Source organism: Schistocerca serialis, chromosome 6 (assembly GCF_023864345.2).
Source record: "Schistocerca serialis cubense isolate TAMUIC-IGC-003099 chromosome 6, iqSchSeri2.2, whole genome shotgun sequence".
NCBI lineage: Eukaryota > Metazoa > Arthropoda > Insecta > Orthoptera > Acrididae > Schistocerca > Schistocerca serialis.
In genome coordinates this window covers 658,202,506-658,215,530 of record NC_064643.1, presented here as the reverse complement: position 1 = coordinate 658,215,530, position 13,025 = coordinate 658,202,506, and the positions used below count along the sequence as shown (strand labels likewise).

Genomic DNA, 13,025 nt, shown 5'->3' with positions numbered 1-13,025 from the left:
AAGAGAAAATGGCAATAACTATAATTCACCCAGGAACGGCAACAACTATTACAGAGGGAATAACGACAACCGGAACGGGCACTGGAGAACCAATAGACCGGCAAATTATCAACAAAGAAACCACTATCAACAAGCTGAACAAGAAAAGAGAATAAAGATAGAAGAGGTGGAGGTAAGACCACCAAACCCCGATAAACGTTCGAATTGACAGCTAAGCGCCCATGACAAAGAGAATGACGCACAGACCCAGGACAATTGCAGCACCTTGAACAGAGAAGGAAAAATCTTATCACGAGAAGAGAAGAAGTAAGAAACAAATCCGCAGGAACCAGATGAAAACAAAGACAAGAAAATAACAATATCGTGTTGGGACACAATTAATTGGGAGAATACTGATGAGGAAGATGAACTACCAGAGGCATCCACAACGAATGTAGGAGGAAAGGACAAAGTAATGAGTATTGCACAGCTATTTGAGATGGAAACCAGGGAAAGCGAATTCAATGAGGATAATGCGCAGTCGACAGAAGTTTAAAATAAGTTACGAGTGGGCACACAACCCAACGTATATAATGAAGGAAGTTATGAAGCGATAATTAGAGCATTTAGATGCGATTATGTGGAAGTAGCGGCGAAGAAGGAGAAGATAGACGAGGATGAGGAAAAAGTAGAGGATGTTGAAGAAAGCGTAAATGAAGGAAGAAATAGAGGAAATAAAAGAGAGAGAAGTAGCAGTCGAAGCTTATCCTACAGAAAGTTCGAATTCACAAGGGAAATTCCTAAAAAGACTCGTGTATGATTCAGTGGAGGATTCGTTGATGCAAGAAGAAGAACAAAACCAATCCTTTCAAATTCAACCACTTGTGAAGGCCATGGTAAAGCATATCCCAGTCAATATTGTAATTGATAGCAGAAGTGAACTGACTGCGATCTCAGAAAATTTATACATGCAGTGTAATGCCAATGAGGAATTGCCAGTTCTGAAAACACGTAAGATTAAAGGAAGAGGTCCTATTAGACACAATGCTGTGGAAGTTACGAGACAAACAATAACACCAACAGTACCATAGATTAAGGTGAAGGGATAAAGCGTAGATAGTCTAACAGAATGAAATACTAAAATGCTACACACCACGACACTACACAAAAATAAAAAACGAATTTGAGGATTCTTGTAGATGTTAAAACTCAAACTATCTTAGAATTGTAACATGGAAAGGGCACCGAAATTTGTAAAGCTTTTAAGAAGGCGTAAAACAATGTAGGTACCAGACATATGTTAGATGATTATAAGCAAAACTTTTTGTAAGACCCATTGTAAAAACTCCAGCAAGGACGAGATGCAACGACCCACAGGTTGCAATGAGAGATGTATCAAGACAGAAAAGGATGTAATTAGCAAGGCACGATTCCTACAAGGCAGAAGCGTCGCGAGAAGGGAAAGGACAGCGACACCAACAGAGGGCCCTTGTATCGAAAGTGGGCAATAAATCTGCCTGCTAAGCGGAACCCTGCTGGGACAGGACACGGAGCCACACAGTGGCGGAACCCTGCAGAGACACGACAGGACACCAAATGCCAGAAGGGACCGATGCAGGGACTGACAAGCAAACACCGGACTTTCACCGCTCGTAAGCCCCGGAACACCCCTACTCAGCGGAGTGAGCAAAAAAAAACGGCCCGAGGAGAAGACTGCTTGGGCAAGCCACCATTGGCAAAAAAATATGTGTAAAAGTCACACTACTGCTATTAAACAGCACGCTGATGCACGAAACTGAAGAAAACTTCCACAAAGTAAAAATGACATGCCCAAACAATTTATCAAACTGTTACTAAGAGGAGAACTGCAAAGCGACTAGTTATCAATAGATATCTCCATATCCTGCCCAGAGAAGAACCAAGAAGGAAGTAAGAAGCAGAGAAAAAGCAGGAGGAACAGAAGTTGACGATTTGCAAGATTGAGACCAAGAAAGAAGATGGGTGAAGAATAGACGACATACCTTCCCAAATCCCTATCCTATTGTAAACAAGTCGTCTGCGAAGTATTATGACGAAAAACGACCACTTTCAGCGACACATAACGATGACTTTCACGCATACAAAGCCAGTAAACCACGAGATTCTGCACTCACAGCTCTATTCCATTATGGGACCTCCACAACAGCAACACACACTTGCAAAGCCAACAAGGAACGACGAACGAAGCTGTACATCAAATACTTGCCCACATCCATCTCGCTTAAGTCCATCACCTTCGTGCAAAAACATTCACCAACCTCATGCTTAACCATTCACAGGATTGTGTGAATGTGTGAAATCAAATTATGTGATGTAGGAATTGTGCAAAAGAAACGTGTGAAAAACTAAATAAGTTAAGCACACCAGACAGCTAATAAACTACAAAATAAGTCATTGACTATGGACTTAAGTAAAAAATAGACTATCGATAAAAATAAGTCATTAGTTCTGAAATTGACAGTATATAAAGAACAAAAGCAAGGCATAATAAACACTAAAACTATATGCCACTTATTTTCTCCTCATAAAAATAAAAGAATACTATATTTTACTTATTTTCTCCTTATAAAAACAAAGAATAAAAAATTATCTTGTTGGATGTTTTCCCTTTTTTTTTAACATTTGTACCATTTGTTAGGATGATATCTCAATACTTGTGTATGTATATTTCTTTGTCAAAGCAATTCTTGGAAATAATTCTTATTTGTTAGTGTAACAATGCTGAAATGAGTGTCTAGAAACAAAAACATTTTACTTGTACATGATATTTAGAAAATGTGTTACGAATAGATTTTACTTAATTACTACATTTATAAAAAAAATATATTTCTAAGAAAATCGATGTGAAAGACTCATCACTTTCGATAACAATCTTCTTAAAAAACCAACTTCACACTTAAATAAAGAAAATAATTAAAAATTAATAATAGCATAAAAATATTCTTCTCTTGTCATTTTTGACAATAATCTGGAAGAATATAAAAATATAAATTAGTAATACAAACTAGCATAGAACCAGAATAACGTGGCTGAACAGTAGGCAACAAAATTTAGATAAAGGAATAATTTTTGACTTAGACAACGATTCAACCATTGCCATAATTCAGTGCAAAAATTAAGTTCGAAGGGTGGTGATATGTAAGGTGTCAGGCAAATCCAACACCTTCCATGAAAACCCTGACATTATAAGCAAATCCAGTAGTATGTCACATGGCTCCAAATAAATCGTGACACTAAATTAACGAAAGTAATACGAGTAACGAGTGAGCAAATGGAATACCACAGACTAACACAAGAATGCCTAAATGCATGGCATACCTTCCCACCATGAGACAGACGCAGTTCCGAGGGGAGAAACGAGAACAGAAGCCGAGAGCAGAACCGTATTAAGCTGGAAGGCCCTACGATAAGGGACGGACACCCACGTTGCCAGCTAACCGCTAGGACCACACCCTGGCCGCAAGATTTAGCGTGAGACTTTTTAGCGTCTCTGTTAAGTCAGGACCACCCCCCAGCCCATGTTAAAAGCTAGAGCCCTCCAGAAGAACAGTATAGATCTTACAATAACACTAAAAGGACCACACCAGCTGCAAGTTTTAGCGTGAGACTTTTTCGCGTCTCTGTTACGTCGCAAACTTTAAAAAACATTGCCTCACCACGAAAAATATAACGTTTCTCATTGGATGGACAGAATTTTTGTAGGCGGAGCTTAAGGTTAACATTGAGACCCTGATTGGTCAGATGAAAACACAGCCAGATAGTTTGTTTAAACCAACTTCGGTAAATGGTAGTAAGGAGAAGTTAGAAAAGAGTTGCTTCTGAGTCGGCGAGGTGAGCGGAGCTGTGGTGTCCGCCGCCCCCTGACGAACACCGACAAGGTAATGAACGCACGCGATGCCGCATAACAGCGCATAAAGCTTCACTCAGAACTGCAGAAGTCTCATCTGTTACACCCCCTTTTTGCGTAATACTAGTGTCGATCGTCAATTAAAGCTCATGGTGTTCACATTTGCCACTTGAAGTAAAAATCTGAAACGCGGTAATTTTTTTGTTATATAGTTATTGAGAAGCCACATCAGCCACTGTAATTTCACTGTAGACCATTTTGATAGTTCTCTCTCTTGTGAAACTTAATTTAAACCTAGATTATAGATGTGATATGGCGTAGGTCATCCTTCGATCCATTGTAGAACTTGGAAACCCATTCAGGGAATATTCGTTCACATTTTTGTTGAACCCAGTTGGTTTTTTACCATCCTGTATTAAAACATTTCCTTTTATCACTAGTGAAATTTATAAACGATGTTTTGTGAGTAGAATAAAATTTCCAACGGTAAACTTAACTGCTTTTTCGACGTTATTTTAGCAGCTAACTAAAAATAGGAAAGCCTTGAACCCCTTCCACTAAATTTAGTTAGTATTAAGATTCTTTTACAGGGACTGCAGTGGAGCTGATGCTGAAATCATTAAGTATTTGGTTATATCATCGCTAGTCTCACTGAACTTTTCTGAATTCTACACGTCATGTGTGGTCTGGCGTCTCCTTACCAGCAACAGGTCTCAGGTTCAAACTGGTCAATTCCCTAAAAAACACGCTCAGAGCGTCGTTGTGCGAAAGTGGTAGGGAGACACGATATAGAACAGACAGACACCACGCAGAATGTTAGAGTTTTCATGAACAATAAGAAGGGCGGAAATGATGTTTATGTTGATCTCTATTCCAATTTTCTGTACAGGTTCCGGAACTCTCGGAAGCGAGGTGATAGAAAAATTTTTTATGTGTGTATTTACGAATTTTTTTCTTTTCCAGCTAATATGAAAAAATGTACTCCATAGAAAAAGATTAGTAATTGTTATAGATCGCATATTTGATACCGAGTTGAGCGCTTAGAGGAAGACTGTACCTGAAGGTTTAGAATAATATAGGGAAGAACAGAAACGTGAAAAGGAAGTTAATAAATTAAAATGAATTGTTGTTATTGAAAATCGTTGTGTACACGTTCACTGAAAAAAAAGGGAGGTGTCGCTTCTTGATTGTGTGTGTGTCCATCACATGATTCTACATCGAGCCCAGTCCTCCAATCGATCCTTTTTGACAAACATTTGACTTTAGGAAGAATGAACTCCACTAGAACACGCGTGATTTGCTTAAACTTGAGTGCGAAGACTGCACCGTTATCGTATATTATGATTTACTAAAGCATATGTGTGACAAGCATTTCAAAGAAAAATTCTCTTTAGTTAGGAAACAACAAAATGCACACGTTGCACTTTCAGTAGACAAAAATAGTTTTTACCGACATAAATTAGCACTGAAGTAGGAAATATGTGGCATCAATTTTTAAGGCGTGACTAAGAATTCAGAGGAAACAAATTTCATTACGAAATGCAGAATAGCACTTCCGTTTAAATATGCAGTTTTGAGAGGTGATTTGCCTTTCCAGATAGCACATCTCTCCCATGCGACATGTAGAAAAGAGTACTATGGTACTGTCAGGTAGGTTTGATAGTTGCACTTAAACTCATAAGGTCAGATCTGGGAGAGATTGCAGGGGCAGTACCAACTAACTACACTTGCTCTATCTCTAATGAGCCCCTGTATCTGAAGACGTAAAAGTCGGACGCTGGGCTGTCCGGGACAGCTGAGCATGAGACGGTGAGGACCCGCCCAAGGGGCAGCTGCCTCCGGACGCAGGTAGTGGCGCCTTTCCATAGCTGGGCAGTGAAGACACGACAGGGAGAAACCGGCAGAAAGGGCTATGTGTGAGTGGACCTGTAGGCGCCGGACCTCAGTATCTCCGACTAGGACAATAGGACAGGATGCAGTTACAGTATTAAAAATGCAACCCTCCCGCTGCTTCCTCTAGGTCCTGCCTACAGAGACAGTGTCCGCAAGTGGACGAGAAAAACTTGCCAGTGGCGTGAGGGAATTCAGAGAAACGCTATTCTCGGTTTGCTGGAGTTTGGGCTCCGGACACAGATAAGATCTTAAGAAAACAGACTAAAAAACACCACCGTCTGTGCCGTAACTCTCCCAGCCGACGCTAAGAGAGCGGAAGCTATTTTTGTTCCTTTTGTTTTACCATGACGGTGAAATCGCGCTGACAGGAAGAACATGCATTGCAATTGGTAGTTCTAGTCGCGTCAGTTTGGAGCCGCGCGACCGCTACGGTTGCAGGTTCGAATCCTGCCTCGGGCATGAATGTGTGTGATGTCCTTAGGTTAGTTAGGTTTAAGTAGTTCTTTATTCTAGGGGACTAATGACCTTAGATGTTAAGTCCCATAGTGCTCAGAGCCATTTTTTTGCAATTGGTAGGTGCGGTGCGACCTGATTTGCACTTTCTGAGCAGAGACCGGCAGTAAGAAGTGGATTGGGAGAGATTATGGAAGCAGCGCAAGGAGAAGTAGAGACTTTATAAAATTACACTACTGGCCAAGGTTCCAGGCAAACTGAGAGTGTGGTAAAGAAATTTCAGGCACGCGAAAAGCTGTAACCAGATGCAGAGGAGTGCGCTTTTTAGGTATTTGAAATCTGGCGGTCGAGTAAGCGAGACAGATTTTTCGGAGTTGGATGGGGGAGCAAGAAAGATTAGTGATTAAAAGTCGTACAGTGGCAGCATAGCGCACATACGACCGGCAGTAACGGAGGTCCAGCTTGAGTTACTACTGTTCGATGCCAACCAGCACAGTTTACGGTAAACACATTTTCTAAGTTCTGTCCACGTCTTTTACACGACTGTCCGGTAGAGAGGTAGCTGCATTGTAGACTATATACTAAATCAACTTTTTGTAGCAGATTACACTGCGTTATTATAATGATTAAATAGTTTTATTTTGAATACCTTACATAAATACTGAACTTGTGTCAAAACTGCATGTGAGTGAACATCTTCAGTTCCGACATCAGCACACAAAAATACACCAGAGAAATATTTTAACTTTAAGAAAGAAAAAGTCATTATCAACTACAGGTATGAAATATCCTAGGCAAAAATGGCGGCAAACCAATTTGAACGTCGTCTCATGATTACGATTGCACTGTACATTGCTTTGGCACCACAGAAAACTTAAAGCGTATTTGTCATCATGTTGTACACGGCTGTATAACCGTTTACACAAAATTTTTGTAGACTTTTTTCACAAAACACACGGACTCAGAAAAGGGTTCAAAAAATGGCTCTGAGCACTATGGGACTCAACATCTTAGGTCATAAGTCCCCTAGAACTTAGAACTACTTAAACCTAACTAACCTAAGGACATCACACACACCCATGCCCGAGGCAGGATTCGAACCTGCGACCGTAGCAGCCTTGCGGCTCCGGACTGCAGCGCCAGAACCGCACGGCCACCGCGGCCGGCAGAAAAGGATTGCTTACATCTATTTTTGCAGAATGTCATCGTGAGAGTGGGACACTGTAAGACTACATAGTATTTTATTTGCCTACCACAGCCACTACAGTGCAAGAAAAGATTCATACCATTGTTTTTTGTTTATGTGTTTTGTATCTTTAGTAAATAAAACTATTAATGGGAACAGATCTTCAATAAAATTTATCCTCTGCTGTACTTGTAAAGTAATTATTCTACGCCATCAATCAACAGTCAGTTTTGACATCATCAAGCTAGTAAAATTCACTTCGCTGTTATGCCTCACGTGAAGGGTTTTAGGGCCAGATTAATGCTCCATAACCCACGAAATAGCTGTTTTATGTCTTGTAGCAGTATCTGTCGCTCGCCACGTAATTTAATAAGCTCTGAAGTTAGTACGCTGAATCCACTTCTAATCTCATTCGCGGAATTTGCTGCGTCGTAAAGTAACATAATTTTCTCAGGAATTTCAGCAGTATCTCATTACAGTGCTGATAATTTCTTGTATGGTACTAATTTCGTATTTATAATGTATATGAAATTTTCTTAGTTTTGACTTTAACTAATTGAAAAAGTAATAATTACTTATAAAATAACAAACCCAGTTTCGAAACTCACACGTATGAGCCATTATCTACAATTCGTTCTAGCACCAAGCAAGTAATAAGAACGATGCAGACGGACAGTTGTTGAACAGACCTATTAATGTCTTCCTGAACCAGAAACAGTATCAGCAGACGCTTAGGAAAACTGGACATTAAAGCTGTCAGTGGAGCCACTGACACTGTTGTCATCACATCAGTAAGGAAAACCGGAGGTTCCATGCTGCCCATTACTCCACTGATAACGGAAGGTGCACATCGATGCCGATTACTTTTGGACGAGGCCAGTTTATTCATTTTTTTAGAAGATAGAAGAAGACATTTGAGGCAGTTAGACGCGCAGTGTTCTGTTGGAAGTGGAAGGAGTGGGAAGCGATCATAGAGTTCCAGGCAAAGAGTAGATGGGGAACTGGGCTGCTAGTTACGTATTAGAGTTGAATGCGACGAGTTATAAGCATAGGCTGTTACACAATAAAACCGGCAGTAGTCGTTCAATGTTAGTAGATTTCTTCACTATTCCGGAGGAATAGACAACTAGAGTACGTCGCATAGTTTTCAAGCAGAATATAAAACAGCTACTTGATGCAGATATTGTTGTTGAAGGGAACAGAACTCTTGTGGAAGGTTAAGATGTCAGCAATGGAGATGAAACTGAAAGTGATTCTGCGGATGGTCCAGCGCTACAGATAGAAAATGGGGTGACTTCAGAAGGAAGTCCGACTTTACGTAGTAGTGACAAGAGCGATGGTTTCCCAAATTATTTGTCATCACCACAGGAGAACATAACAAAATTTTCTGGAGGTTACCTGTCTGATGATTACAAAATCTGGACGAAGAACGCAAGAGGAAATGATCCTCCACAGTGGTGCCCACATGGAGTAGCCCTAGGCAGGTCCACAAGAGTCAAATTTGCTACTGTAATGGCACAAAACAGACAAACAAAAACCAAGACGGTTTTGAAAACCTCTGAAAACACGCAGAAACGACATGGCATAATCGGAAAGTTGCTCAAAGAGAAAATAAACGCCGAATATGCCGACGTACGTAATCGGTTCATCGCAATGCGAAAACAACATGGAGTTGCACACTTCAGAACGTTGTGAATCTTGGTGACGGCTTTTAAAGCATAAACTGATCCAGACAACACATTGGAAGCTTCCAAAACACGGATACAGCGGTTCAAGAGAAAAAAACAAGATTGTTTCTCATGTGATCACACATGAAGCTGGTGCAGATATGTTGGTGATTCCACTGATGTAGAAAAGAAACGTGGTCAGTTTGTTACGGAAGTACGGCGCTTCATCGAAGAATGCTATTTTACACCAAAGCAGATAATTAATGGGCCAAGGGCCTAGTCGTAGTCTTATCACCAGTTCCCGAAAGATCACAAAAGTTAAACGCTGTCGGACTTCGACGGGTGACCATTCGGGTCTGTCGAGCGCTGTTGGCAAGCGGACTGCACTCAGCCTTTGTGATTACAATTGAGCAGCGGCTTATGAAAACTGAAAACAGCCAGAAGAGCAGTGTCCTCACCAAATGTCCCTCCATATCCGCATCCGGTAAAGCCTATCAGCTGAGGAGGACACGGCCGTCGGTCGGTACCGTTGGGCCTTTGGAGGCTGTTTGGACGGAGAGAGATAGCTAACGCATATCAGACAAGAATTTCTAATGAGTCATGTTCTGGGAGAACTCTTGTTGCTAAGTGAGAAAGGCGATTTATGGTGCCATGGGTTCAGTTGCAGCAATCACTCATTCATAAATTACAGTGCCTGTTACTGCAACCCTTCTTCGACGCATGAATGTTCTTGTCTCGGAACCCAGTGGTAAATTTCCAGTAAGTATGACAACTGAATTACCCATTGTGAAAATATTTGCTGGCAGATCACAAAACATGACAGAAAAGGATTTGAAAGTGTTCCTGGAACAGGTACTACGGCCAGATTTGCAGAGGTCGAATTTTTCTTTTTGTTGATTTTTGTACAGCAAATAAAAAATGCTCTGTGAAGTGCAAAATGAAATGAATTCGTACAACCAGAGGCTGTTTTCCGTCCATTGAAAAGCATGGTACGGTTCATCACAGATACGACAGCATCATCGTCCACAGTTAGAGGGTGTCACAGAGAGCAATTTCTTCGCATTCAGTCGTCTGCGCACTTCTAATTTTCAGTAAATAGATTCAAACGAGTGATCCCATTTGTTTTCTTCAAATGTGATTACACCGATGAACATCCAGGATAAATTCAGACACAATCCGAATATTGTTTCGAGAGTGGTTTAGAAGAAGAATGTTTCAAAGATGTGTTCAGTTTATCGTTATTCGATACGCTCACTGTGAAAGGTATTTATGTCTACACCAAGGATTACTTATCGACCTTTATGATTACTGCACTGGAATTCAATGGGTGGGTAATGTAGTTTATTTCCATTATTTAAACGTTACTGAATTCATATGCTCGTCCAACTACAATATTCAGCCGCGCCTGGACTAATCTGCACGAGGATTCCTGCATTTATGCGCACTCATAGTCTGTATTTGGCAGCTCTTAGCTCCTATGCTTCTTGCCAATAGCAACTGTAATTTGCATGTTATGCATATTTCGACGTTGGTTATCAGTGCAGTACATAGTTTTAAAATTTACCGACAACAGATGGCTACCCTTCCTTGCAAGCACTAACAATATATTCGTTGCTTAACCGTCAGATGTCTGTAATAACGCCAGCATAATTGCATACGCGTACGGATTAAGCAATTTCAATTCGCGATGCTACTCCTGAGTAATGATATTAATAGTGATATTAAAATGACGTGAATTTTGAAAAAATAAAACCAACCCGATCTGATCCAAAAATTTCATTAATATGATATTTAAAACTGAAAGTGAAACAGTGAGTTTTGAAAAAAATTTAAATATCATCGACTGATCAGTTCAATTCTAAATATATATTCATAACTCAGCCAGTATTGTTTAAATTACAATATATTAATGTGCTCTAGACCAGTCTTGCACCTTGCCACAGTGAGGTGGCATGCGTGTCTCAACTATACAGACAGCCATACCGTAGGTGCAACCCCAAGTGAGGGGTCTCTGCAGGAAGATCAGACAAGTCCGACGTTCCTGAAGAGCAATTTTCGATAGTAGCAGTGGCAACGTTCTGTATGATTAACTGACCTTGTGTTGTAAAATCAGCCAACACAGTTTTCTTGTACTTGTGCTGCGAACAATAGAAACTACATCCTTTTATTTCCGATTTCACGCAGTTCTCATGTATGGTTTAAGGATGGTGGCATCTTCTCGGGTAAAATATTCCACGGGTTAAAGTATCCCCCGTTCGGATCTCTAGGCTGGCACTATCCAGGATGATATCATTAGAAAAATTTAAACTAGCATTCCACGGGTCGGAGCGTCAAATATTAATCCTTTATATATATATATATATATATATATATATATATATATATGTGTGTGTGTGTGTGTGTGTGTGTGTGTGTGTGTGTGTGTGTGTTAGAGCTCACCGGCCACTTGACCATCTTCTTTTTCTGTGCGAATGCACAAACAGTGCCCGAACTCTTACGGGAATCGGCAACGCGTCGCGAGTAATGAGTATAATGGGCGGGGGCACTACCAATGTAGTGCGGGACAATGCGTTGAGAATGTGGGTTTCGCGGGAGGCGTGCCAGAGATAATTCCCTGACGTCGCGCTGTCCTCTGTGTCCTCGGTGGCTCAGATGGATAGAGCGTCTGCCATGTAAGCAGGAGATCCCAGGTTCGAGTCCCGGTCGGGGAACACATTTTCATCTGTCCCCGTTGACGTATGTCAACGCCTGTAAGCAGCTAACGGTGTTCATTTCATTGTAATTTCAAATATTAATCCCTTAATCAGGTGGATGGTCTTAAAGAATTTAAAAAGGAAAGAGGTAATGTCGAAGTATGCCTAATAATGCATAAGTAAATAGGAATGCCGCTAAGCTACTATGAAAAGCATACTGAATGCATTTTCACAGCCGCGATAGGCACAAAGCCAACACTTATCACAGCAGAACAAGTTAATATGTCTATTAGCTCCGAAGATGACGGAGACACAGAAAGAACGTAGGATCAGACAAAGGAAACTGTCGATTGTTAAGGGATACAACTGAATTTCGGTAGCAGGAAAACGAAGAGAAAGTAACACAGAAAGAGAACATGGGCTGGAGGAAACGAATGAAAAGAAAGTCAACTCGTAAAATTTTGAGTAGAGCATTATTTAATTGTCGCTAACACTTGGTTAGAAGAACGTTGGTTAGCGGGAGCTACTTGGGAACATGGGAATGTTTCAGATTGATTGTATACGGATAAGGTAAAATTTTCGAAGGCAGCTTTTAAACTGTTAGACATAATTAAATGTCTACGTACCACAGACTGAAACTGAAGGAACTGCCAAGTGGTAAGAAGTTAAGGAGATAATTGGATCCAGAGGTTGTTGATAGCTAAGCAACGTTGGACTGTAACAGAAGAAAGAAATAGAAGACGAACGGATAAGCTTCGAGAGGTGAAATACGGACGGCTGCATAGAATTACATAGGTAAAACGACATGGCCTATTAGAAATCGCTGAATATCGCAGGTTTAAGTGACGAAAATAGGAATAAACATAAACGCAGCAAATGAAGCAGTCGAAAGAGAATACTGAAGTGTAAACAATAAGATTGATAGAAAACGCAAAATGACCTATCAGGAAAAGCTGGAGAATAAATTCAAAACTTGAGAAGCATGGGGAAGTAGGTGATAGGTAAATGCCACGTACAGGGAATTAAAGAAACCTTTTCCTATTGGCTGCGCGGGGTAGCCGCGCGGTACAGGGCATCTTGTCACGGTCCGTGCGGCTCCCCCCGTTGGAGCTTCCACTCCTCACTCAGGCATGTGTGTGTGTGTTGTCCTCAGCGTAAGTTAAGTTAGATTAACTAGTGTGCAAACCTAGCGACCGATGACCTTAGAGCCGGCCGGAGTGACCGTGCACTTCTAGGCGCTACAGTCTGGAGCCGTGCGACCGCTCCGG

At 41.0% G+C, this 13,025-nt stretch overlaps 1 non-coding gene across 1 annotated transcript; it reads left to right on the top strand.

The window, feature by feature from the left end:
* Nucleotides 1-11,701: 11,701 nt before the first annotated feature.
* Trnat-ugu (transfer RNA threonine (anticodon UGU)) lies at nt 11,702-11,775 on the top strand. Its single transcript has one exon. It is a non-coding gene; the product is annotated as a tRNA-Thr (tRNA).
* The last annotated feature ends 1,250 nt before the right edge of the window (nt 11,776-13,025 follow it).